Source organism: Stegostoma tigrinum, unplaced genomic scaffold (genome assembly GCF_030684315.1).
Source record: "Stegostoma tigrinum isolate sSteTig4 unplaced genomic scaffold, sSteTig4.hap1 scaffold_172, whole genome shotgun sequence".
NCBI classification, from domain to species: domain Eukaryota; kingdom Metazoa; phylum Chordata; class Chondrichthyes; order Orectolobiformes; family Stegostomatidae; genus Stegostoma; species Stegostoma tigrinum.
In genome coordinates, this window is record NW_026728113.1 from 432,079 (window position 1) to 459,373 (window position 27,295).

General features: G+C 57.1%; 1 long non-coding RNA gene across 1 annotated transcript in view; it reads left to right on the forward strand.

The window, feature by feature from the left end:
* The window catches only part of LOC132207833 (uncharacterized), a 188,916-nt gene that overhangs the window by 140,457 nt on the left and 21,164 nt on the right, over positions 1-27,295 (forward strand). The window contains exon 6 of the long non-coding RNA XR_009443887.1: positions 3,831-3,948. This is a non-coding gene — a long non-coding RNA (uncharacterized LOC132207833). The remainder of the gene's footprint in view (positions 1-3,830; positions 3,949-27,295) is intronic.

Here is a 27,295-nt window from a genome sequence, read left to right on the forward strand (position 1 = left end):
GAGGTTGACCAGCCCCAAGTCGTGGGACACGTAGGCACCAACGACATAGGTAGAAAGAGGGATAGGGATGTCAGGCAGGATTTGAGGGAGCGAGGGTGGAAGTTGAGAGCGAGAACAAACAGAGTGGTCGTCACTAATTTGTCACCGTACCACGTGATAGCGAGGCAAAGAACAGGGAGAGATTTCAGCTGAAGACGTGGCTGCAGGGATGGTGCAGGTGGGAGGGCTTCAGGTACATGGACAATTGGGGTTCATTCTGGGGAAGGTGGGACCTGTACAAACAGGACGATATCCACTTGAACCAGAGGGGCACTAATATCCTGGGTGGGAAATTGGCCAGTGCCATTCGGTTGGATTTAAACGAGCTCAGAAGGGGAATGGGAAACTGAGGTGTAGTCCCAGTACACAGGAGGATGAGCGTAGGGAGGACATGGTCAGGACCTCACTGTCACAGAAGTGTGCTGGCAGACAGCAAGCTGGATTGAAGTGTGACGACTTTAATGCCGGGAGTATCCGGAATAATGTAGGTGAGGTTGCAGCTTGGATAGGTACCACGGACTTTGATGTTGTGGCCATTTCGGAGACATGGATAGAGCAGGGTCAGGAATGGATGTTGCAGGTTCTCGGGTTTAGATCTTTCATTAAGGTCTGGGAAGGTGGTAAAAGAGGGGGAGGTGTGGCTTTGTTGGTCAAGGACAGTATAACGGCGGCTGAAAGAACCTTTGAGGACTCGTCTACTGCGGTTGTATGGGCTGAGGTTGCCAAGGAAGGTTTGTCGACTGAGTCAGTGTGGGTGGAAGTTCGGAACAGCAAGGCAGCAGTCACTTCACTGGGGGTTTTCAGCAGACCCCAAATAGCAGTTGGGAGATCGAAGAACTCATTGGCCGGCAGATTGTTGGAAAGTGCAAACGTATCAGGGTTGTTGTTGTGGGTGACTTCAACTTTCCCAATATAGATTGAAACCTCCTCAGTGCAGATGGTTTGGATGGAGCCGTTTTTGTCAGGTGTGTTCAGGAGGGATTCCTGACTTAGTTTGTGGACAGGCCGACGAGGCGGGAGGCCATTTTGGATTTGGTGCTCGGCGATGAGCCAGGACAGGTGTCAGATCTCGTGGTGGGAGAACACTTGGGCGACAGTGACCGCAAGAGCCTCACATTTACCATAGCCATGGAAAGGAAAAGGAGCAGTTACCAGGGGAAGATATTTCACTGGGGTCAAGGAAATTATGATACTATCAGACAGGAGTTGGGAAGTACAGATTGGGAGCAATTGTTCCACAGAAAGGGCACGGCAGACATGTGGAGGCTGTTCAAGGAGCAGTTGTTGCGAGTGATGTATAAATTTGTTCCTCTGAGACAGGTCAGAAAGGGTAAGATTAAGGAGCCTTGGATGACGGGTACAGAGGTGCTTCTTGTCAAAAAGAAAAGGCAGCATACGTAAGGTGGAGGAAGTGAGGGTCTAGCACAGCTTTAGAGTATTACAGGCCTGCTGGGAAGGAGCTCAAAAGATATTGCCTGTACAATTGTGACCTGTTACAACCTTTGCGTCCACGCTTGCTCATTCAATGGTGTCAAGATGCCAGCAGTGAGTGTACCTTCTCCATCCCCGAATGCTGTCAGCTCACATAAGACATAGTCCTTACTTAAAATCTTCTGATCAACCAAAGTTCATTGTAACGGACATTTTAGTTATCTGTCATGAAACGAAAACTGATTCTGACTGGCATGACCTGCAGTGCAAATGAATATCATCTGCGAAACGAGATTCCTTATGGGCTTGCAGCCGCTACAAATAATTGCTTTTCAAAGACGTTGCACACATACATTTTTTTCTCCTATTACCTTAGATTATTTTTTTGTTTATGCATGTTGTGTGGGTTTCCAGTCAGGCCCATAAACACAGGTTGATGCAGTCACTGTTACAACAGGGTATTGAAGGAGAATTTGTGATCTTTGGAGTTTCATTCCAGTGTATGAAGGAGTGCATCATCAAGCCACTTCAGAGCACTACTGGCGACAAATTGTTGCAAGTTTTCAAGTGTTACCGATGGTCACATAAAATATGGCCTTTTTGTTGTTGCGCTATTCATCTTAACTGCACCATATCTAGTATTTCGGCTTGGAAACTATTTCAAGTTTTTTGATTGACTTATTCAAAATCATTTCTGATTGTTGTCATGATATCTACAATATGTTATTTTGATTGGAAATAGAGGATTGGATCTGTCTTAATGGAAATAATGTATGCGCTTATAAAACCCCTTCTGGGCAAGGTAGTTGCTCACTGGTTAGAGCTGCTCATGCACTGGGGAGCCAGTTGAGATTCCAGTCTTGGGTAACTATCTGTGTGGAATTGACACGTCCTCCCCGCGTCTGCGAGGGGCTTCTGCCAGGTGCTGCAGTTTCCTCCCATTGTTCAAAGATGTGCAGGTCCTTATATGTGATTTGTGAAGCATTTCTTAAATGTTTCAATCCTGCCAGCATCCAGTGCCTTGGACAAAATAACTGGAGATGAATAAAAGATACTGTGCCTTTTGACACCATTTCCTGCTGGATTTTCATCAATCCTGCTTTATATCGGTGACAACTTCCATGACCTCTTTTGATGCTATGTCTGAATTGACAGTCTAGTTCCAAATATTTGTTGTGCAGTATTTCAAGGTCTCTGTTACAGCATACCCATGAATGTCCACTTCAAAAGATACTTCCATATCATAGAATCCCTCCAGTGTGGAAACAAGCCCCTTTTGACCCAAGAAGTCCACAGCCACCCTCCAAAGAGCATCTCACCCTGACTCATCCCCCGACCCTTTCCTCAGTAACCCTACATTTCCCATGACTAACACACCTAATCTACACATCCCTAAACACAATGGGCAAGTTTGGCATGGCCCATACACCTAGCCTGCACATCTTTGGACTGTGGGAGGAAACCAGAGCACCCAGCAGGAACCCATGCAGGCATGGGCAGAATGTACAAACTCCGCACAGAAAATCGTCCAACGGTGGGATCGAACCTGGGTCCCTGGCGCTGTGAGTCAGCAGTGCTAACCACTGAGCCACCGTGCTGCCCTTGGAGTTAGACAGAGCTTGCTTGTTCCTGGGTGGCCTCAAACTGCCAACCTCCACTTAGTGGCAAAAGTGCTGACCAACTGCACTCATCTTCACTGGCTTTTGCTTTGTATCATTGAATTCAATTCTTCAAACTCTATGATAAATATTTAAATTTCCATTGATATGTGAGCGTTGTTTTTAGTACGCAGTATTGGTTTATTATGTTTCATTGGTACATAATGAATATTGTATGTATATGCAAATGGGCAAGTTGGTAATGATGCAGTCCACAGACCTGGAGGATAATAACACTGTCCTTCAATCGCCCACGATGCCCTCTGCAAATTGGTAGAAAACAAAAATTTCTATAAAATTCATCTCTCCTCCCGTCAGTCGATCAAAATTAATTCAGGATTTTGTACAGGCCAATAACCGTAAAATTACACGAGCCTAAACCAAACTACTGGCTCATATTAGTTCAGTAAAGTGAAAGGGCAACAATAGAGGCAGTAGGAGCTGCAGATGCTGGAGAATCTGAGATAAGAAGGTGTAAAGCTGGATGAACACAGCAGGCCAAGCAGTATCATCCGGCTCTACACCTTGTTATCTCAGATTCTCCAGCGCCAATTTTCTGAAGTAGGGTCTCGTCCCGAAACATCAGCTTTCTTGCTTCTCTGATGCTGCTTGGCCTGCTGTGTTCATCCAGCTCTCCACCTTGGGCAACAATAGAGTATGCTTTAAGTCACTAGATATGTTACGTGGGTTTGTCTTCCTTAGGGTGGAGTTAGTGGAACCGAAAAAGATGTCTCCCTCACAGTGTTTGTGACAAAAGAATTGCATCGTTCCTTGGCGGCCTTTCAACAGAATATTCAGAGATTTCCCGAGTGGGAAGAATGTAACTTCTTTTACTTCTCTTTATCTCACTTTTTCCAACAATTGGAAAATAGATTTTAGAAATAACGTCGAGCTGATGAAGTGTGAAAAGAAAAATAATTCCAAGCAGTGGTGGGAGTAGGTCAGTGAGGTGGGAAGAGTGGATAGGTGGGAGAGAAGGCGGACAGGTCATGGAGGCGGGGATGAGGGGAGGAACTAGTCTTGGGATGAGGCTGGCGGGTGGGGAGATTTTGAGGGTGGCCAAGTCCATATTGAGGCTATTGAGTTGGAAGCTCCCGAGGCAGAATATGAGGTGCTGCTCCTCCAGTTTCTGGGTGGTTTGGTTGTGACACTGGAAGAGGCCCAGGATGGACATGTCATTCAGGGAGTGGGAGGGGGAGTTGAAGTGATGCAATGATTTGGATATGAAAATAGAAGGTGTGTTTAATAAGTTTCCCAATGATTGAAGGTGTAGTAGCCAGCCAAGAAGGTCACCTCAGAATACAATGGGACATTGACAAGGGCCAATAAACTGAGGAATGGCAGATGGTGTTGAGGTTAGCTAAATGTGAGGTGCTACATTTTGGAAAGGCAAATCAGGGCAGCACGTTTCCACTGAAGGTTGTGGGGAGTGTTGCTTAATAAAGAGACGCTGGAATGCAGTTTAGTAGTTCCATCAAAGTACAGCCACCGGTAGAAAGGATATGAAGGAGATATTTGGTGTGCTCGCCTTTATTCGTCAGTGCATTGAGTATAGTAGTTGGGAGATCACTTAGCAGCCATGTAGGACGTTGGTTCGGCTGCTTTTGGAATACTGCAATCGATTTTGGTCTCCTTGCGAGAGGAAGGATGTCGGCGCAACATTGAGGGCCGAAGGCCTGTTGTGCGCTGTATTGTTGTCTGTTGTAAACTTGAAAGGGTTCAGAGAAGATTTACAAGGATGTTACCAGCATCGGAGGTTGGAGGTATACTGTGGGCTTGAACAGGCAGCTATTTCTTGGAACTTTGGAGTTCAGGGCTGACCATATAGAAGTTTATACAATTACGAGGGACGTGGATAGAGCGAACAGCCAAGATCTTTTCCCCGGGTTGCTGGAATCCAAAACTGGAGGGAATAGGTTAAAAATGAGAGAGGGAAGATTTAAAATGGACCGGATTTTTTTCATAGTGGTGCAGGTATGGAATGAGCTGCCAGAGGAAGTGGTGGAGGCTTGTACGTTTAAAAGGCATGTGGATGGGTATATGAATAAGATGGGTTGAGAGGAATATGGGCCAAATGCTGGCAAATGGGACTAAATTAATTTAGGATATCCGGTCAACATAGACAAATTGGGCCAAAGGATCTGTTTCCCGACTGTACATCTCTCTGATTCTCAGTGTCTTTTTTCTGAACCACGTGGCCCATAATGAGAAAACCTTGAATCAGGATTTGGGAATGTGACAATTCTAATTGGATCTGTTTGATGAAATTAACTCTGTATGGAATGGTGGTTGAATTATGATTTATCAAATTTGAGTTTATTGCAGCATCTTATAGAATAGAGGAGACACATGTAATCAAAATTGAAAATCAAAACTTGGTAAAATTTTGCATTGGAAATACATGACCAGCCATTGGAGGAGATTCATGACCATTGCATTCAAGTGAGAACAACAAATGCGATTCAGTGACTCAGTGAAACGGGATGTAGTGACTCAGTGAAATGGGATGCAGTGGCTTGTGGAGATGGGATGCAGTGACTTATGGAAATGGGATGCACTGACTGAGGGAAATGGGATGCAGTGACTGAGGGAAAGGAGATTCACTGACTGTGGGAAATGGGATGCAGTGACTCTTGGTACTGGGATGCAGTGACTGAGGGTAATGGGATTCAGTGACTGAGGGTAATGGGATGCAGTGACTGAGGGTCATGGGATGCAGTGACTGAGGGTAATGAGATGCAGTGACTGCAGGAAAGGAGATGCAGTGACTGCAGGAAAGGAGATGCAGTGACTGCGAGAAAGGAGATGCACTGACTGAGGGAAAGGAGATGCAGTGACTGAGTGAGATGGGATGCAGTGACTGAGTGGAATGGGATGCAGTGACTGCGGGAAATGGAATGCAGTGACTGCGGGAAATGGGATGCAGTGACTGCGGGAAATGGGATGCAGTGACTGAGGGTAATGGGATGCAGTGACTGAGGGTAATGGGATGCAGTGACTGAGGGTAATGGGATGCAGTGACTGATGGTAATGGGATGCAGTGACTGAGTGAAATGAGCTGCAGTGACTGAGTGAAATGGGATGCAGTGGCTGTGTGAAATGGGATGCAGTGGCTATGTGAAATGGGATGCAGTGACTGTGAACTGGGACGCAGTGTCTGTTTGAAATGGGATCCTGCGACTGAAGTTAATGGGATGCAGTGACTGAGGGAAATGGGATGCAGTGACTGAGTGAACTGGGATGCAGTGACTGAGTGAACTGGGATGCAGTGACTGATGGAAATGGGATGCAGTGACTGATGGAAATGGGATGCAGTGACTGATGGAAATGGGATGCAGTGACTGAGGGAAATGAGATGCAGTTAATGGCAAAAGGAGATGCAGTGACTGAGTAAAATGGGTGGCAGTGACTGAGTGAAGTGGGAGGCAGTGACTGAGTGAAGTGGGAGGCAGTGACTGAGTGAAATGGGTGGCAGTCACTGAGTGAAATGGGAGGCAGTCACTGAGTGAAATGGGATGCTGTGACTGATGGAAATGGGATGCAGTGACTGAGGGAAATGAGATGCAGTTAATGGCAAAAGGAGATGCAGTGACTGAGTGAAATGGGTGGCAGTGACTGTGTGAAGTGGGAGGCAGTAACTGTGTGAAGTGGGAGGCAGTGACTCGGTGAAATGGGATGCAGTGACTGAATGAAATGGGATGGAGTGACTGACTGAAATGGGATGGAGTGTCTGACTGAAATGGGATGGAGTGTCTGAGTGAAATGGGATGGAGTGACTGAGTGAAATGGGATGGAGTGACTGAGTGAAATGGGATGGAGTGACTGAGTGAAATGGGAGTCAGTGACTGAGTGAAATGGGAGTCAGTGACTGAGTGAAATGGGAGGCAGTGACTGAGTGAAATGGGAGGCAGTGACTGAGTGAAATGGGATGCAGTGACTGAGTAAAATGGGATGCAGTGACTGAGTGAAATGGGATGCAGTGACTGCGTGAAATGGGATGCAGTGACTGAGGGAATTGGGATGCAGTGGCTGAAGGAAAGGAGACGCAGTGACTTTTGGAAACGGGTTGCAGTGATTGAGTGAAATAGGTAGCAGTGATTGAGTGGAATGGGATGCAGTGGCTGAGTGAAATGGGATGCAGTGACTGAGTGAAATGGGATGCTGTGCCTCAGTGGAATGGGATGCAGTGACTGAGGGAAAGGTGATTCACTGACTGTGAGAAATGGCAAGCTGTGACTGAGGAAAGGAGATGCAGTGACTGTGGGAAATGGGATGCAATGACGGAGGGAAATGGGACGCAGTGGCTGAGTGAAGTGGGATCCCGTGTCTGTGGGAAACGGGATGCGGTGACTGTGGGGAATGTGATGCAGTGACTGAGGGAAATGGGATTCAGTGACTGCGTGAAATGGGATGCAGTGACAGCGTGAAATAGGATGCAGTGACTGATGTAAATGGGATGCAGTGGCTCAGTGAAATGGGATGCCGTGGCTGAGTGAAATGGGATGCCGTGGCTGAGTGAAATGGGAAGCAGTGACTGAGTGAAATGTGATGCAGTGACTGAGTGAAATGTGATGCAGTGACTGAGTGAAATGGGATGCAGTCACTGAGTGAAATGGGATGCAGTGATGGATGGTAATGGGATGCAGTGACTGAGTGAAATGGGATGCAGTGACTGACTGAAATGGTATGCAGTGAGTGAGTGAAATGGGAAGCAGTGACTGAGGGAAATGGAATGCGGTGACTGTGGGGAATAGTGTGTGGTGACTAACGGAAACGGATGCACTGTCTCAGCTGAATAGTGTTCACTGTCTTCGTTAAATGGGATGCAGTGACTGAGGGAAATGGGATGCAGTGACTGAGGGAAATGGGAGGGAGTGACTGACTGAAATGGGAGGGAGTGACTGACTGAAATGGGAGGGAGTGACTGAGTGAAATGGGAGGCAGTGACTGAGTGAATTGGGATGCTGTGACTGAGGGTAATGTAATGCAGTGACTGAGTGAAATGCGATGCAGTTAATGGTAAAAGGAGATGCAGTGACTGAGTCAAGTGCAAGGCAGTGACTGAGTGAAATGGGTGGCAGTGACTGAGTGAAATGGGATGCACCCACTGAGTGAAATGGGATGCTGTGACTGATGGAAATGGGATACTGTGACTGAGGGTAATGTGATGCAGTGACTGAGTGAAATGGGATGCAGTGACTGAGTGAAATGGGAGGCAGTGACTGAGTGAAATGGGAGGCAGTGACTGAGTGAAATGGGAGGCAGTGACTGAGTGAAATGGGAGGCAGTGGCTGAGTGAAATGGGACGCAGTCACTGAGTGAAATGGGTGCAGTGACAGAGTGAAATGGGATGCAGTGAGTGAGTGAAATGGGAAGCAGTGACCAGGGAAATGGAATGCGGTGACTGTGGGGAATAGGGTGCGGTGACTGACGGAAACGGATGCTCTGTCTCAGCTGAATAGTGTTCACTGTCTCCGTTAAATGGGCTGCAGTGACTGAGGGAAAGGACATGCAGTGAATGTGGGAAATTGGATGCAGTGACTGAGGGAAATGGGAGGGAGTGACTGACTGAAATGGGAGGGAGTGACTGACTGAAATGGGAGGGAGTGACTGAGTGAAATGGGAGGCAGTGACTGAGTGAATTGGGATGCTGTGACTGAGGGTAATGTAATGCAGTGACTGAGTGAAATGCGATGCAGTTAATGGCAAAAGGAGATGCAGTGACTGAGTCAAGTGGGAGGCAGTGACTGCGTGAAGTGGGAGGCAGTGACTGCGTGAAGTGGGAGGCAGTGACTGCGTGAAGTGGGATGCAGTGACTGCGTGAAATGGGATGCTGTGACTGATGGAAATGGGATACTGTGACTGATGGAAATGGGATACTGTGACTGAGGGTAATGTGATGCAGTGACTGTGGGTAAGGAGATGCAGTGACTGAGTGAAATGGGAGGCAGTGACTGAGTGAATTGGGATGCTGTGACTGATGGAAATGGGATGCAGTGACTGGAAATGGGATGCAGTGACTGAGGGAAATGAGATGCAGTTAATGGCAAAAGGAGATGCAGTGACTGCGTGAAGTGGGAGGCAGTGACTGCGTGAAGTGGGAGGCAGTGACTGCGTGAAGTGGGAGGCAGTGACTGCGTGAAGTGGGACGCAGTGACTGAGTGAAATGGGACGCAGTGACTGAGTGAAATGGGACGCAGTGACTGAGTGAAATGGGAAGCAGTGAGTGAGGGTCATGGGATGCAGTGAGCGAGGGTCATGGGATGCAATGACTGAAGGAAATGGGATGTGGTGACTGAGGGAAATGGAATGCGGTGATTGTGGGGAATAGGGTGCGATGACTGAGGGAAATGGATGCACGATCCCAGTTGAATAGGATTCAATGTTTCCGTTAAATAGGATGTCGTGACTGAGTCAAATGGGATGCTGTGACTCAGTTAAATGGGATGCAGTGACTGAGTGAATATGATCAAGTGGCTGAGTGAAATGGGATGCAGTGACTGAGTGAAATGGGTTGCAGTGGTTGAGTGAAATGGGATGCAGTGGCTGAGTGAAATGGGATGCAGTGGCTGAGTGAAATGGGATGCAGTGGCTGAGGAAAATGAGATGCAGTGACTGAGGGAAAAGAGATGCAGTGACTGAGGGAAAAGAGATGCAGTGACTGAGGGTAATGGGATGCACTGTCTCAGTTCAATGAGATTCACTGTCTCAGTTAAATGGGACGCAGTGACTGAGGGAAATGTGATGCCGTGACTGTGGGGAATAGGGTGCGGTGACTGTTGGAAATGGATTCACTGTCTCACTTGGATAGGATTCACTGTCTCTGTTAAATGGGAGGCAGTGACTGAGTGAAATGGGAGGCAGTGACTGAGTGAAATGGGAGGCAGTGACTGATTGAAATGGGATGCAGTGACTGAGGGAAATGAGATGCAGTGACTGTGGGGACATGGGAAGCAGTGACTGGGATAATGGGATGCAGTGACTGGGGTAATGGGTTGCAGTGGCTGAGTGAAATGGGATGCAGTGGCTGAGTGAAATGGGATGCAGTGGCTGAGTGAAATGTGATGCAGTGGCTGAGTAAAATGGGATGCAGTGGCTGAGTGAATTGGGATGCAGTGACTGAGGGAAAGGAAATGCAGTGAACGTGGGAAATGTGATGCAGTGACTGAGTGACATAGGATGCAGTGACTGACGAAAGGAGATGCAGTGACTATGGGATATGGGATGCAGTGACTGCGTGAAATGGGATGCAGTGACTGACTGAAATGGGAGTGACTGACTGAAATGGGAGGGAGTGACTGAGTGAAATGGGAGGGAGTGACTGAGTGAAATGGGAGGCAGTGACTGAGTGAAATGGGAGGCAGTGACTGAGTGAAGTGGGAGGCAGTGACTGAGGAAATTGCAGGCAGTGACTGAGTGAAATGGGATGCCGTGACTGAGTGAAATGGGATGCAGTGACTGAGGGAATTGGGATGCAGCGGCTGAAGGAAAGGAGACGCAGTGACTTTTGGAAACGGGTTGCAGTGATTGAGTGAAATAGGTAGCAGTGATTGAGTGGAATGGGATGCAGTGGCTGAGTGAAATGGGATGCAGTGACTGAGTGAAATGGGATGCTGTGCCTCAGTGGAATGGGATGCAGTGACTGAGGGAAAGGTGATTCAGTGACTGTGAGAAATGGCAAGCTGTGACTGAGGAAAGGAGATGCAGTGACTGTGGGAAATGGGATGCAATGACGGAGGGAAATGGGACGCAGTGGCTGAGTGAAGTGGGATCCCGTGTCTGTGGGAAACGGGATGCGGTGACTGTGGGGAATGTGATGCAGTGACTGAGGGAAATGGGATTCAGTGACTGCGTGAAATGGGATGCAGTGACAGCGTGAAATAGGATGCAGTGACTGATGTAAATGGGATGCCGTGGCTGAGTGAAATGGGATGCCGTGGCTGAGTGAAATGGGATGCCGTGGCTGAGTGAAATGGGAAGCAGTGACTGAGTGAAATGTGATGCAGTGACTGAGTGAAATGTGATGCAGTGACTGAGTGAAATGTGATGCAGTGACTGAGTGAAATGGGATGCAGTGATGGATGGTAATGGGATGCAGTGACTGAGTGAAATGGGATGCAGTGACTGACTGAAATGGTATGCAGTGACCGAGGGAAATGGAATGCGGTGACTGTGGGGAATAGTGTGTGGTGACTAACGGAAACGGATGCACTGTCTCAGCTGAATAGTGTTCACTGTCTTCGTTAAATGGGATGCAGTGACTGAGGGAAATGGGATGCAGTGACTGAGGGAAATTGGATGCAGTGACTGACTGAAATGGGAGGGAGTGACTGACTGAAATGGGAGGGAGTGACTGACTGAAATGGGAGGGAGTGACTGAGTGAAATGGGAGGCAGTGACTGAGTGAATTGGGATGCTGTGACTGAGGGTAATGTAATGCAGTGACTGAGTGAAATGCGATGCAGTTAATGGCAAAAGGAGATGCAGTGACTGAGTCAAGTGGGAGGCAGTGACTGCGTGAAGTGGGAGGCAGTGACTGCGTGAAGTGGGATGCAGTGACTGCGTGAAATGGGATGCTGTGACTGATGGAAATGGGATACTGTGACTGAGGGTAATGTGATGCAGTGACTGTGGGTAAGGAGATGCAGTGACTGAGTGAAATGGGAGGCAGTGACTGAGTGAATTGGGATGCTGTGACTGATGGAAATGGGATGCAGTGACTGATGGAAATGGGATGCAGTGACTGAGGGAAATGAGATGCAGTTAATGGCAAAAGGAGATGCAGTGACTGCGTGAAGTGGGAGGCAGTGACTGCGTGAAGTGGGAGGCAGTGACTGCGTGAAGTGGGAGGCAGTGACTGCGTGAAGTGGGACACAGTGACTGAGTGAAATGGGACGCAGTGACTGAGTGAAATGGGACGCAGTGACTGAGTGAAATGGGAAGCAGTGAGCGAGGGTCATGGGATGCAATGACTGAAGGAAATGGAATGCGGTGATTGTGGGGAATAGGGTGCGATGACTGAGGGAAATGGATGCACGATCCCAGTTGAATAGGATTCAATGTTTCCGTTAAATAGGATGTCGTGACTGAGTCAAATGGGATGCTGTGACTCAGTTAAATGGGATGCAGTGACTGAGTGAATATGATCAAGTGGCTGAGTGAAATGGGATGCAGTGACTGAGTGAAATGGGTTGCAGTGGTTGAGTGAAATGGGATGCAGTGGCTGAGTGAAATGGGATGCAGTGGCTGAGTGAAATGGGATGCAGTGGCTGAGGAAAATGAGATGCAGTGACTGAGGGAAAAGAGATGCAGTGACTGAGGGAAAAGAGATGCAGTGACTGAGGGTAATGGGATGCACTGTCTCAGTTCAATGAGATTCACTGTCTCAGTTAAATGGGACGCAGTGACTGAGGGAAATGTGATGCCGTGACTGTGGGGAATAGGGTGCGGTGACTGTTGGAAATGGATTCACTGTCTCACTTGGATAGGATTCACTGTCTCTGTTAAATGGGAAACAGTGACTGAGTGAAATGGGAGGCAGTGACTGAGTGAAATGGGAGGCAGTGACTGATTGAAATGGGATGCAGTGACTGAGGGAAATGAGATGCAGTGACTGTGGGGACATGGGAAGCAGTGACTGGGATAATGGGATGCAGTGACTGGGGTAATGGGTTGCAGTGGCTGAGTGAAATGGGATGCAGTGGCTGAGTGAAATGGGATGCAGTGGCTGAGTGAAATGTGATGCAGTGGCTGAGTAAAATGGGATGCAGTGGCTGAGTGAATTGGGATGCAGTGACTGAGGGAAAGGAAATGCAGTGAACGTGGGAAATGTGATGCAGTGACTGAGTGACATAGGATGCAGTGACTGACGAAAGGAGATGCAGTGACTATGGGATATGGGATGCAGTGACTGCGTGAAATGGGATGCAGTGACTGACTGAAATGGGAGTGACTGACTGAAATGGGAGGGAGTGACTGACTGAAATGGGAGGGAGTGACTGAGTGAAATGGGAGGGAGTGACTGAGTGAAATGGGAGGCAGTGACTGAGTGTAATGGGAGGCAGTGACTGAGTGAAGTGGGAGGCAGTGACTGAGGAAATTGCAGGCAGTGACTGAGTGAAATGGGATGCCGTGACTGAGTGAAATGGGATGCAGTGACTGAGGGAATTGGGATGCAGTGGCTGAAGGAAAGGAGACGCAGTGACTTTTGGAAACGGGTTGCAGTGATTGAGTGAAATAGGTAGCAGTGATTGAGTGGAATGGGATGCAGTGGCTGAGTGAAATGGGATGCAGTGACTGAGTGAAATGGGATGCTGTGCCTCAGTGGAATGGGATGCAGTGACTGAGGGAAAGGTGATTCAGTGACTGTGAGAAATGGCAAGCTGTGACTGAGGAAAGGAGATGCAGTGACTGTGGGAAATGGGATGCAATGACGGAGGGAAATGGGACGCAGTGGCTGAGTGAAGTGGGATCCCGTGTCTGTGGGAAACGGGATGCGGTGACTGTGGGGAATGTGATGCAGTGACTGAGGGAAATGGGATTCAGTGACTGCGTGAAATGGGATGCAGTGACAGCGTGAAATAGGATGCAGTGACTGATGTAAATGGGATGCAGTGGCTCAGTGAAATGGGATGCCGTGGCTGAGTGAAATGGGATGCCGTGGCTGAGTGAAATGGGAAGCAGTGACTGAGTGAAATGTGATGCAGTGACTGAGTGAAATGTGATGCAGTGACTGAGTGAAATGTGATGCAGTGACTGAGTGAAATGGGATGCAGTGATGGATGGTAATGGGATGCAGTGACTGAGTGAAATGGGATGCAGTGACTGACTGAAATGGTATGCAGTGAGTGAGTGAAATGGGAAGCAGTGACCGAGGGAAATGGAATGCGGTGACTGTGGGGAATAGTGTGTGGTGACTAACGGAAACGGATGCACTGTCTCAGCTGAATAGTGTTCACTGTCTTCGTTAAATGGGATGCAGTGACTGAGGGAAATTGGATGCAGTGACTGACTGAAATGGGAGGGAGTGACTGACTGAAATGGGAGGCAGTGACTGAGTGAATTGGGATGGTGTGACTGAGGGTAATGTAATGCAGTGACTGAGTGAAATGCGATGCAGTTAATGGTAAAAGGAGATGCAGTGACTGAGTCAAGTGCGAGGCAGTGACTGAGTGAAATGGGTGGCAGTGACTGAGTGAAATGGGTGGCAGTGACTGAGTGAAATGGGATGCACCCACTGAGTGAAATGGGATGCTGTGACTGATGGAAATGGGATACTGTGACTGAGGGTAATGTGATGCAGTGACTGAGTGAAATGGGATGCAGTGACTGAGTGAAATGGGAGGCAGTGACTGAGTGAAATGGGAGGCAGTGACTGAGTGAAATGGGAGGCAGTGGCTGAGTGAAATGGGACGCAGTCACTGAGTGAAATGGGACGCCGTGACTGAGTGAAATGGGATGCCGTGACTAAGTGAAATGGGATGCCGTGACTGAGTGAAATGGGATGCCGTGACTGAGTGAAATGGGATGCCGTGACTGAGTGAAATGGGATGCAGTGACTGACTGAAATGGGATGCAGTGACTGACTGAAATGGGATGCAGTGACTGATGGAAATGGTATGCAGTGACTGATGGAAATGGGATGCAGTGACTGAGGGAAATGAGATGCAGTTAATGGCAAAAGGAGATGCAGTGACTGCGTGAAGTGGGAGGCAGTGACTGCGTGAAGTGGGAGGCAGTGACTGCGTGAAGTGGGAGGCAGTGACTGCGTGAAGTGGGACGCAGTGACTGAGTGAAATGGGACGCAGTGACTGAGTGAAATGGGAAGCAGTGAGTGAGGGTCATGGGATGCAGTGAGCGAGGGTCATGGGATGCAATGACTGAAGGAAATGGGATGTGGTGACTGAGGGAAATGGAATGCGGTGATTGTGGGGAATAGGGTGCGATGACTGAGGGAAATGGATGCACGATCCCAGTTGAATAGGATTCAATGTTTCCGTTAAATAGGATGTCGTGACTGAGTCAAATGGGATGCTGTGACTCAGTTAAATGGGATGCAGTGACTGAGTGAATATGATCAAGTGGCTGAGTGAAATGGGATGCAGTGACTGAGTGAAATGGGTTGCAGTGGTTGAGTGAAATGGGATGCAGTGGCTGAGTGAAATGGGATGCAGTGGCTGAGTGAAATGGGATGCAGTGGCTGAGGAAAATGAGATGCAGTGACTGAGGGAAAAGAGATGCAGTGACTGAGGGAAAAGAGATGCAGTGACTGAGGGTAATGGGATGCACTGTCTCAGTTCAATGAGATTCACTGTCTCAGTTAAATGGGACGCAGTGACTGAGGGAAATGTGATGCCGTGACTGTGGGGAATAGGGTGCGGTGACTGTTGGAAATGGATTCACTGTCTCACTTGGATAGGATTCACTGTCTCTGTTAAATGGGAAACAGTGACTGAGTGAAATGGGAGGCAGTGACTGAGTGAAATGGGAGGCAGTGACTGATTGAAATGGGATGCAGTGACTGAGGGAAATGAGATGCAGTGACTGTGGGGACATGGGATGCAGTGACTGGGATAATGGGATGCAGTGACTGGGGTAATGGGTTGCAGTGGCTGAGTGAAATGGGATGCAGTGGCTGAGTGAAATGTGATGCAGTGGCTGAGTAAAATGGGATGCAGTGGCTGAGTGAATTGGGATGCAGTGACTGAGGGAAAGGAAATGCAGTGAACGTGGGAAATGTGATGCAGTGACTGAGTGACATAGGATGCAGTGACTGACGAAAGGAGATGCAGTGACTATGGGATATGGGATGCAGTGACTGCGTGAAATGGGATGCAGTGACTGACTGAAATGGGAGTGACTGACTGAAATGGGAGGGAGTGACTGAGTGAAATGGGAGGGAGTGACTGAGTGAAATGGGAGGCAGTGACTGAGTGAAGTGGGAGGCAGTGACTGAGGAAATTGCAGGCAGTGACTGAGTGAAATGGGATGCCGTGACTGAGTGAAATGGGACGCAGTGACTGAGGGTAATGGGACGCACTGACGGAGTGAAATGGGACGCAGTGACGGAGGGAAATGGGATGCAGTGACTGAGGGAAATGCGATACAGTGCCTGAGCGAAATGCGATGCGGTGAGTGAGGGAAAGGAGATGCAGTGAATGTGGGAAAGGAGATGCAGTGAATGTGGAAAATGGGAGGCAGTGACTGAGGAAATGGGTTGCAGTACCTGACGGAAATTGAATGCAGCGTCAGTGAGAAACGGGATACAGTGACTGAGGGAAATGGGACGCAGTGACTGAGTGAAATGGGACGCAGTGACTGAGTGAAATAGGATGCAGTGACTGAGTGTAATGTGATGCCGTGACTGTGGGGAATAGGGTGCGGTGACTGATGGAAATGGATTCACTGTCGCAGTTGAATAGGATTCACTGTCTCCATGAAATGGGATGCAGTGACTGAGGGAAATGGGAAGCAGTGACTGAGAGAAAAGGGATGCAGTGACTGAGAGAAAAGGGATGCAGTGACTGAGTGAAATGGGATGCAGTGACTGAGTGAAATGGGATGCAGTGACTGAGTGAAATGAGATGCAGTGACTGAGTGTAATGGGATGCAGTGATTGACTTAATTGGGATGCAGTGACTGTGGGGAATAGGGTGTGGTGACTGATGGAAGTGGATTCCCTGCCTGACTTGGACAGGTGTCACTGTCTCCTGCTCCGAGGGACTGGCCCCCGCAGCCCTGACCCGCTCAGAGGGCCTGGCCCCCGCCGCCCTGACCCGCTCAGAGGGACTGGCCCCCGCAGCCCTGACCCGCTCAGAGGGACTGGCCCCCGCAGCCAGATCCGCTCAGAGGGACCAGCCCCCGCAGCCCTGACCCGCTCACTGCGACTTGCCCCCTGCAGTCCTGACCCGCTCACTGCAACTTGCCCCCCGCAGACCTGACCCGCTGACAGGGACTTCCCCCTTGCAGTCCTGTCCCGCTGACAGGGACTTGCCCCCGCAGACCTGACCCGCTCACTGCAACACTGCCCCCCGCAGCCCTGACCCGCTCACGCGGACTGGCCGCCCGCAGCCCTGACCGGCTCACTGCGACTTGCCCCCCGCAGCCCTGACCCACTCACTGCGACTTGCCCCCCGCAGCCCTGACCCGCTCACTGCGACTTGCCCCCCGCAGTCCTGACCCGCTGACAGGGACTTGCCCCCCGCAGTCCTGTCCCACTCACTGTCACTTGCCCCCCGCAGCCCTGACCCGCTCACAGGGACTGGCCCCCCGCAGCCCTGACCCGCTCACAGGTACTGGTCCCCGCAGCCCAGACCCGCTCACAGGGACTGGCCCCCAGCAGCCCTGACCCACTCTCTGTGACTTGCCCCCCGCAGTCCTGACCTGCTCACTGCAACTTGCCCCCCACAGCCCTGACCCGCTCACTGCGACTTGCCCCCCACAGTCCTGACCCGCTCACAGGGACTGGCCCCCCACAGCCCTGACCCGCTCACAGGGACTGGCCCCCGCAGCCCAGACCCGCTCACAGGGACTGGCCCCCCGCAGCCCTGACCCGCTCACTGCGACTTGTCCGCCGCAGACCTGACCCGCTCACTGCGACTTGCCCCCCGCAGTCCTGTCCCGCTGACAGGGACTTGCCGCCCGCAGCCCTGACCCGCTCACTGCGACTGGCCGCCCGCAGCCCTGACCCGCTCACTGCGACTTTCCCCCCGCAGTCGTGTCCCGCTGATAGGGACTTGCCCCCCCGCAGTCCTGTCCTGCTGACAGGGACATGCCCCCGCAGGTCTGACCCGCGCAGAGGGACTGGCCGCCGCAACCCTGACCCGCTGAGATGGACTGGCCCCCGCAGCCCTGACCCGCTCAGAGGGATTGGCCCCCGCAGCCCTGACCCGCTCAGAGGGACTGTCCCCCGCAGCCCTGACCCGCTCAGAGGGACTGTCCCCCACTTGCCCCCCGCAGCTCTGACCCGCTCAGTGCGACACTGCCCCCCCGCAGCCGTGACCCGCTCCCTGCAACTTGCCCCCCACAGCCCTGACCTGCTCACTGCGACTTGCCCCCCGCAGTCGTGTCCCACTGACTGGGACTTGCCCCCCGCAGCCCTGTCCCGCTGACAGGGACTGGCCCCCGCAGCCCTGACCCGCTCACTGCGACACTGCCCCCCGCAGCCCTGACCCGCTCACGGGGACTGGCCCCCCGCCGCCCTGACCCCCCTCACTGCGCCCCGCAGCCCTGACCCGCTCAGTGGGACTGTCCCCCACAGCCCTGACCCGCTCAGAGGGCGTGGCCCCCGCAGCCCTGACCCGCTCAGAGGACTTGGCCCCCGCAGTCCTGACCCGCTCAGAGTGACTGGCCCCCGCAGCCCTGACCCGCTCAGAGGGACTGGACCCCGCAGCCCTGACCCGCTCAGAGGGACTGGCCCCCGCAGCCCTGACCTGCTCACAGGGACTCTCCGCTGCAGCCCTTACTCGCTCACAGGGACTGGCCCCCCGCAGCCCTGACCCGCTCACTGCGATTGGCCCCCCGCAGCCCTGACCTGCTCACTGCGACTTGTCCCCCGCAGCCCTGACCTGCTCACTTCGACTTGCCCCCCGCAGTCCTCACCCGCTGACAGGGACCTGCCCCTTGCAGTCCTGTCCCGCTGACAGGGACTTGCCCCCGCTGCCCTGACCCGCTCACTGCGACTTGCCCCCCGCAGCCCTGACCCGCTCACAGGTACTGGCCGCCGCAGCCCTGACTCGCTCACAGGGACTCGCCCCCCGCAGCCGTGACCCACTCACTTCGACTTGCCCCCCTCAGCCCTGACCCGCTGACTGCGACTTGCCCCCCGCAGCCCTGACCCGCTCACAGGGACTGGTCTGCTGCAGCCCTGACTCGCTCACAGGGACTGGCCCCCCGGCAGTCCTGTCCCGCTGACAGGGACATGCCCCCGCAGCCCTGACCCACTCACAGGGACTGGCCCCCGCATCCCTTACCTGCTCAGAGGGACTGGCCCCCCCGCAGCTCTGACCTGCTCAGTGCGACTTGCCCCTGCAGCCCAGACCCGCTCACTGCGACTTGCCCCCCGCAGCCCTGACCCACTCACTGCAACTTTCCCCCCGCAGCCCTGACCCGCTCACAGGGACTGGCCCCCGCAGACCTGACCCGCTCACTGCGACTTGCCCCCCGCAGACCTGACCCAATTCACTGCGACTTGCCTCCCGCAGACCTGACCTGCTCACTGCGACTTGCCCCCCGCAGCCCTGATCCGCTCACAGCGACTGGCCCCCGCAGCCCTGACCCGCTCACTGCGACTTGCACCCCGCAGCCCTGTCCCGCTGACAGGGACTTGCCCCCGCAGCCCTGACCCGCTCACTGCGACTGGCCCCCCCCGTAGCCCTGACCCGCTCACTGCGACTTGCACCCCGCAGCCCTGACCCGCTCATGGGGAATTGCCCCCGCAGTCCTGTCCCGCTCACATTGACTTGCCCCCGCAGCCCTGACCCGCTCACTGCGACTGGCCCCCGCAGCCCTGACCCGCTCACTGTGACAATGCCCTCCCGCAGCCCTGATCTGCTCACTGCGACTTGACCCCCGCAGTCCTGTCCCGCTGACAGGGACTTGCCCCCGCAGCCCTGACCCGCTCACTGCGACTTTCCCCCGCAGCCCTGACCCGCTCACAGGAACTGTCCTCCGCAGCCCTGACCCATTCACTGCGACTTGCCCCCCGCAGCCCTGACCCCCTCAGAGTGACTGTCCCCTGCAGCCCCGACCCGCTCACTGCAACTTGCCCCCCGCAGCTGTGACCCACTAACAGGGACTGGCCCCTGCAGCCCTGACCCGCTCACAGGGACTGGCCCGCCGCACCCCTGACCCGCTCACAGGGACGAGCCCCCGCAGACCTGACCCGCTCACTGCGACTTGCCCCCCGCATACCTGACCCATTTCACTGCGACTTGCCGCCCGCAGCCCTGACCCGCTCACTGCGACTTGCCCCCAGCAGCCCTGATCCGCTCACAGCGACTGGCCCCCGCAGCCCTGACCCGCTCACTGCGACTTGCACCCCGCAGCCCTGTCCCGCTGACAGGGACTTGCCCCCGCAGCCCTGACCCGCTCACTGCGACTGGCCCCCCCCGTAGCCCTGACCCGCTCACTGCGACTTGCACCCCGCAGCCCTGACCCGCTCATGGGGAATTGCCCCCGCAGTCCTGTCCCGCTCACATTGACTTGCCCCCGCAGCCCTGACCCGCTCACTGCGACTGGCCCCCGCAGCCCTGACCCGCTCACTGTGACAATGCCCTCCCGCAGCCCTGATCTGCTCACTGCGACTTGACCCCCGCAGTCCTGTCCCGCTGACAGGGACTTGCCCCCGCAGCCCTGACCCGCTCACTGCGACTTTCCCCCGCAGCCCTGACCCGCTCACAGGAACTGTCCTCCGCAGCCCTGACCCATTCACTGCGACTTGCCCCCCGCAGCCCTGACCCCCTCAGAGTGACTGTCCCCTGCAGCCCCGACCCGCTCACTGCAACTTGCCCCCCGCAGCTGTGACCCACTAACAGGGACTGGCCCCTGCAGCCCTGACCCGCTCACAGGGACTGGCCCGCCGCACCCCTGACCCGCTCACAGGGACGAGCCCCCGCAGACCTGACCCGCTCACTGCGACTTGCCCCCCGCATACCTGACCCATTTCACTGCGACTTGCCGCCCGCAGCCCTGACCCGCTCACTGCGACTTGCCCCCAGCAGCCATGACCCGCTCACTGCGACAATGCCCCCCGCAGCCCTGACCCGCTCACTGCGACTGGCCCCCCGCAGACCTGACCCGCTCACTGCGACTGGCCCCCCGCAGACCTGACCGCTCACTGCGACTGGTCCCCCGCAGCACTGACCCGCTCACTGCGACCTGGCCCCCGCAGCCCTGACCCACTCACTGCGACTTTCTCCCCGCAGCTCTGACCCACTCACCGGGTCTGGTCACCGCACCCTGACCCGCTCACAGGTTCTGGCCTCCGCAGCCCTGGCCCGCTCACTGTGACACTGCCCCCCGCAGCCCTGACCCGCTCACTGCGACCTTCCACCCGCATCCCTGACCCGCTCAGGGGGACCGGCCCCCCGCAGCGCTGACCCGCTTACGGGGACCGGTCCCCCAAGCCCTGACCCGCTCACTGCGACTTGCCCCCCGCAGCCCTAACCCGGTGAAAGGGACTGGCCCCCGCAGCTCTGACCAGCTCACAGGGACTGGCCCCCACAGCCCTGACCCGCCTACTGCGACTGGCCCCCCGCAGCCCTGACCCGCTCACGGGGCCTTGCCCCCCGCTGCCCTGACCCGCTCACTGCGACACTGCCACTCGCAGCCCTGACCTGCTCACTGCGACTTGCCCCCCGCAGCCCTGACCCGCTGACAGGGACTTGCCCCTGCAGCCCTGACCGCATCACTGCGACACTGCCCCCCGCAGCCCTAACCCGGTGAAAGGGACTGGCCCCCGCAGCTCTGACCAGCTCACAGGGACTGGCCCCCACAGCCCTGACCCGCCTACTGGGACTGGCCCCCCCGCAGCCCTGACCAGCTCACTACGACACTGCCCCCTGCAGCCCTGACCCGCTCACTGCGACTTGCCCCCCGCTGTCCTGTCCCGCTGACAGGGACTTGGCACCGCAGCCCTGACCCGCTCACTGCGACTTGCACCCCGCAGCCCTGACCCGCTGACGGGGACTTGCCGCCCGCAGTCCTGACCCGCTGACGGGGACTTGCCGCCCGCAGTCCTGTCCCACTGACAGGGACTTGCCCCTGCAGCCCTGACCCGCTCACTGCGACACTGCACCCCGCAGCCCTGACCCCCTCACTACGACTTGCCCCCCGCAGTCCTGTCCCACTGACAGGGACTTGCCCCTGCTGCCCTGTCCTGCTCACTGCGACTTTCCCCCCGCAGCCCTGACCCGCTCACTGCGACTTTCACCCCGCAGCCCTGACCCGCTGACTGCGACTTGCACCCCGCAGCCCTGACCCGCTCACAGGAACTGGCCCGCCGCAGCCCTGACCCGCTCACAGGGACTCTCAGCCGCAGCCCTGACTCGCTCACAGGGACTGGCCCCCGCAGCCCTGAACCGCTCACTGCGACCTGCCCCGCTGCAGTCCTGTCCCGCTGACGGGGACCTGCCCCCCTGCAGTCCTGTCCCGCTGACAGGGACATGCCCTCGAAGCCCTGACCCGCTCACCGGGACTGGCCCCCGCATCCCTGACCTGCTCTCAGGGACTGGCCCCCGCAGCCGTGACCTGCTCACAGGGACTGGCCCCCGCATCCCTGACCTGCTCTCAGGGACTGGCCCCCGCAGCCGTGACCTGCTCACAGGGACTGGCCCCCGCAGCCCTGACCCGCTCACTGCGACTTGCACCCTGCAGCCCTGACCCGCTCATGGGGAATTGCCCCCGCAGTCCTGTCGCGCTCACATTGACTTGCCCCCGCAGCCCTGACCCGCTCACTGCGACTGGCCCCCGCAGCCCTGACCCGCTCACTGCGACTGGCCCCGCAGCCCTGACCCGCTCACTGCGACTTGACCCCCGCAGTCCTGTCCCGCTGACTGGGACTTGCCCCCGCAGCCCTGACCCGCTCTCTGCGACTGGCCCCCCGCAGCCCTGACCCGCTCACTGCGACCTGCCCCCCGCAGCCCTGAACCGCTCACTGCGACCTGCCCCCGCAGCCCAGACCCGCTCACGGGGACTGGCCCCCCGCAGCCCTGACCAGCTCACTGCGACACTGCCCCCCGCAACCCTGACCCGCTCACAGGAACTGTCCTCCGCAGCCCTGACCCGCTCACAGGAACTGGCCCCCCCGCAGTCCTGACCCACTCAGTGCGACTTTGCCCCCGCAGTCCTGACCCCCTCAGAGGGACTGGCCCCCACAGCCCTGACCCGCTCACTGCAACATACCCCCCGCAGCCCTGACCCGCTCACAGGGATTGGCCCGCCGCAACCATGACACGCTCACAGGGACTGGCCCCCGCAGACCTGACCCGCTTACGGGGACCGGCCCCCCAAGCCCTGACCCGCTCACTGCGACTTGCCCCCCACAGCCCTGACCCGCTCACTGCGACTTGCCCCCCACAGCCCTGACCCGCTCACAGTGACTTGCCCCCCGCAGCCCTGACCCGCTCACAGGGACTGGCCCCCACAGCCCTGACCCGCCTACTGCGACTGGCCCTCCGCAGCCCTGACTCACTCACTGCGATTGCCCCCCAGAGCCCTGACCAGCTCACTACGACACTGCCCCCCGCAGCCCTGACCCGCTCACTGCGACTTGCCCCCCGCAGACCTGTCCCGCTGACAGGGACATGCCCCCGCAGCCCTGACCCGCTCAGAGGGCCTGCCCCCGCAGCCCTGACCCGCTCGCAGGGATTGGCCCCGCGCAGCCCTGACCCGGTGACAGGGACTGGCCCCCACAGCCCTGACCCGCTCACTGCGGCTTGCCCCCCGCAGTCCTGTCCCGCTGACAGGGACTTGCCCCCGCAGCCCTGACCTGCTCACTGCGTCTTGCCCCCTGCAGCCCTGACCTGCTCACAGTGACTTGCCCCCCGCAGACCTGACCCGCTCACTGCAACTTGCCCCCCGCAGTCCTGTCCCGCTGACAGGGACCTGCCCCCTGCAGTCCTGTCCCGCTGACAGGGACTTGCCCTCGCAGCCCTGACCCGCTCCCAGGGACTTGCCCCCGCAGCCCTGACCCACTCACAGGGACTGGCCCCCGCAGCCCTGACCCGCTCACAGGGACTGGCCCCCACAGCCCTGACACGCTCGCAGGGATTGGCCCCCCGCAGCCCTGACCCGGTGACAGGGACTGGCCCCCACAGCCCTGACCCGCTCACTGCGGCTTGCCCCCCGCAGTCCTGTCCCGCTGACAGGGACTTGCCCCCGCAGCCCTGACCTGCTCACTGCGTCTTGCCCCCTGCAGCCCTGACCCGCTCACAGTGACTTGCCCCCCGCAGACCTGACCCGCTCACTGCAACTTGCCCCCCGCAGTCCTGTCCCGCTGACAGGGACCTGCCCCTTGCAGTCCTGTCCCGCTGACAGGGACTTGCCCTCGCAGCCCTGACCCGCTCACAGGGACTTGCCCCCGCAGCCCTGACCCACTCACAGGGACTGGCCCCCGCAGCCCTGACCCGCTCACAGGGACTGGCCCCCGCAGCCCTGACCCGCTCACAGGGACTTGCCCCCGCAGCCCTGACCCACTCACAGGGACTGGCCCCCGCAGCCCTGACCCGCTCACAGGGACTGGCCCCCGCAGCCCTGACACGCTCACAGGGGCTCGCCTCCACAGCCCTGACCCGCTCACAGGGGCTGGCCCCCTGCAGTCCTGACCTGCTCACAGGGACTGGACCCGCAGCCCCGGCCCGCTCACAGGCACTGGCCCCCACTGCCCCGACCCGCTCACAGGCACTGGCCCCCGCAGCCCTGACCCGCTCACAGGGACTGGCCCCCCGCGGCCATGACCCGCTCACAGGGACTGGCCCCCGCAGCCCTATTCTGCTCACAGCGATTTGCCCCCTGCAGTCCTTTCGCGCTCACAGGGCCTGGCCCTCGCAGCCCTGACCCGCTCACAGCGATTTTCCCCCGCAGCCCTGACCCGCTCACACGGACTGGCCCCCGCAGCCCTGACCCGCTCACAGGGATAGGGCCCTGCAGCCCTGACCCGCTCACGGCGATTTGCCCCCTGCAGTCCTGTCCCGCTGACAGGGACTGTCCCCCTGCAGTCCTGACCCGCTCACAGGGACTGGCCCCCACTGCCCTGATCCGCTCACAGCGATTTACCCCGCAGTCCTGTCCCGCTGACAGGGACTTGCCCTCGCAGCCCTGACCCGCTCCCAGGGACTTTCCCCCGCAGCCCTGACCCGCTCACACGGTCTGGCCCCAGCAGCCCTCTCCCGCTCACAGGGACTGGCCCCGCAGCCCTGCCCCGCTCACAGCGGCTGGCCCTCGCAGCCATGACCCGCTCACAGCGATTTGCCCCCGCAGCCCTGACCCGCTCACAGGGCCTGGCCCCCGCAGCCCTGACCCGCTCACACGGTCTGGCCCCAGCAGCCCTCTCCCGCTCACAGGGACTGGCCCCGCAGCCCTGCCCCGCTCACAGCGGCTGGCCCCCGCAGCCCTGACCCGCTCACTGCGACTTGCCCCCAGCAGCCATGACCCGCTCACTGCGACTTGCCCCCAGCAGCCATGACCCGCTCACTGCGACAATGCCCCCCGCAGCCCTGACCCGCTCACTGCGACTGGCCCCCCGCAGACCTGACCCGCTCACTGCGACTGGCCCCCCGCAGACCTGACCGCTCACTGCGACTGGTCCCCCGCAGCACTGACCCGCTCACTGCGACCTGGCCCCCGCAGCCCTGACCCACTCACTGCGACTTTCTCCCCGCAGCTCTGACCCACTCACCGGGTCTGGTCACCGCACCCTGACCCGCTCACAGGTTCTGGCCTCCGCAGCCCTGGCCCGCTCACTGTGACACTGCCCCCCGCAGCCCTGACCCGCTCACTGCGACCTTCCACCCGCATCCCTGACCCGCTCAGGGGGACCGGCCCCCCGCAGCGCTGACCCGCTTACGGGGACCGGTCCCCCAAGCCCTGACCCGCTCACTGCGACTTGCCCCCCGCAGCCCTAACCCGGTGAAAGGGACTGGCCCCCGCAGCTCTGACCAGCTCACAGGGACTGGCCCCCACAGCCCTGACCCGCCTACTGCGACTGGCCCCCCGCAGCCCTGACCCGCTCACGGGGCCTTGCCCCCCGCTGCCCTGACCCGCTCACTGCGACACTGCCACTCGCAGCCCTGACCTGCTCACTGCGACTTGCCCCCCGCAGCCCTGACCCGCTGACAGGGACTTGCCCCTGCAGCCCTGACCGCATCACTGCGACACTGCCCCCCGCAGCCCTAACCCGGTGAAAGGGACTGGCCCCCGCAGCTCTGACCAGCTCACAGGGACTGGCCCCCACAGCCCTGACCCGCCTACTGGGACTGGCCCCCCCGCAGCCCTGACCAGCTCACTACGACACTGCCCCCTGCAGCCCTGACCCGCTCACTGCGACTTGCCCCCCGCTGTCCTGTCCCGCTGACAGGGACTTGGCACCGCAGCCCTGACCCGCTCACTGCGACTTGCACCCCGCAGCCCTGACCCGCTGACGGGGACTTGCCGCCCGCAGTCCTGACCCGCTGACGGGGACTTGCCGCCCGCAGTCCTGTCCCACTGACAGGGACTTGCCCCTGCAGCCCTGACCCGCTCACTGCGACACTGCACCCCGCAGCCCTGACCCCCTCACTGCGACTTGCCCCCCGCAGTCCTGTCCCACTGACAGGGACTTGCCCCTGCAGCCCTGACCCGCTCACTGCGACACTGCACCCCGCAGCCCTGACCCCCTCACTACGACTTGCCCCCCGCAGTCCTGTCCCACTGACAGGGACTTGCCCCTGCTGCCCTGTCCTGCTCACTGCGACTTTCCCCCCGCAGCCCTGACCCGCTCACTGCGACTTTCACCCCGCAGCCCTGACCCGCTGACTGCGACTTGCACCCCGCAGCCCTGACCCGCTCACAGGAACTGGCCCGCCGCAGCCCTGACCCGCTCACAGGGACTCTCAGCCGCAGCCCTGACTCGCTCACAGGGACTGGCCCCCGCAGCCCTGAACCGCTCACTGCGACCTGCCCCGCTGCAGTCCTGTCCCGCTGACGGGGACCTGCCCCCCTGCAGTCCTGTCCCGCTGACAGGGACATGCCCTCGAAGCCCTGACCCGCTCACCGGGACTGGCCCCCGCATCCCTGACCTGCTCTCAGGGACTGGCCCCCGCAGCCGTGACCTGCTCACAGGGACTGGCCCCCGCATCCCTGACCTGCTCTCAGGGACTGGCCCCCGCAGCCGTGACCTGCTCACAGGGACTGGCCCCCGCAGCCCTGACCCGCTCACTGCGACTTGCACCCTGCAGCCCTGACCCGCTCATGGGGAATTGCCCCCGCAGTCCTGTCGCGCTCACATTGACTTGCCCCCGCAGCCCTGACCCGCTCACTGCGACTGGCCCCCGCAGCCCTGACCCGCTCACTGCGACTGGCCCCGCAGCCCTGACCCGCTCACTGCGACTTGACCCCCGCAGTCCTGTCCCGCTGACTGGGACTTGCCCCCGCAGCCCTGACCCGCTCTCTGCGACTGGCCCCCCGCAGCC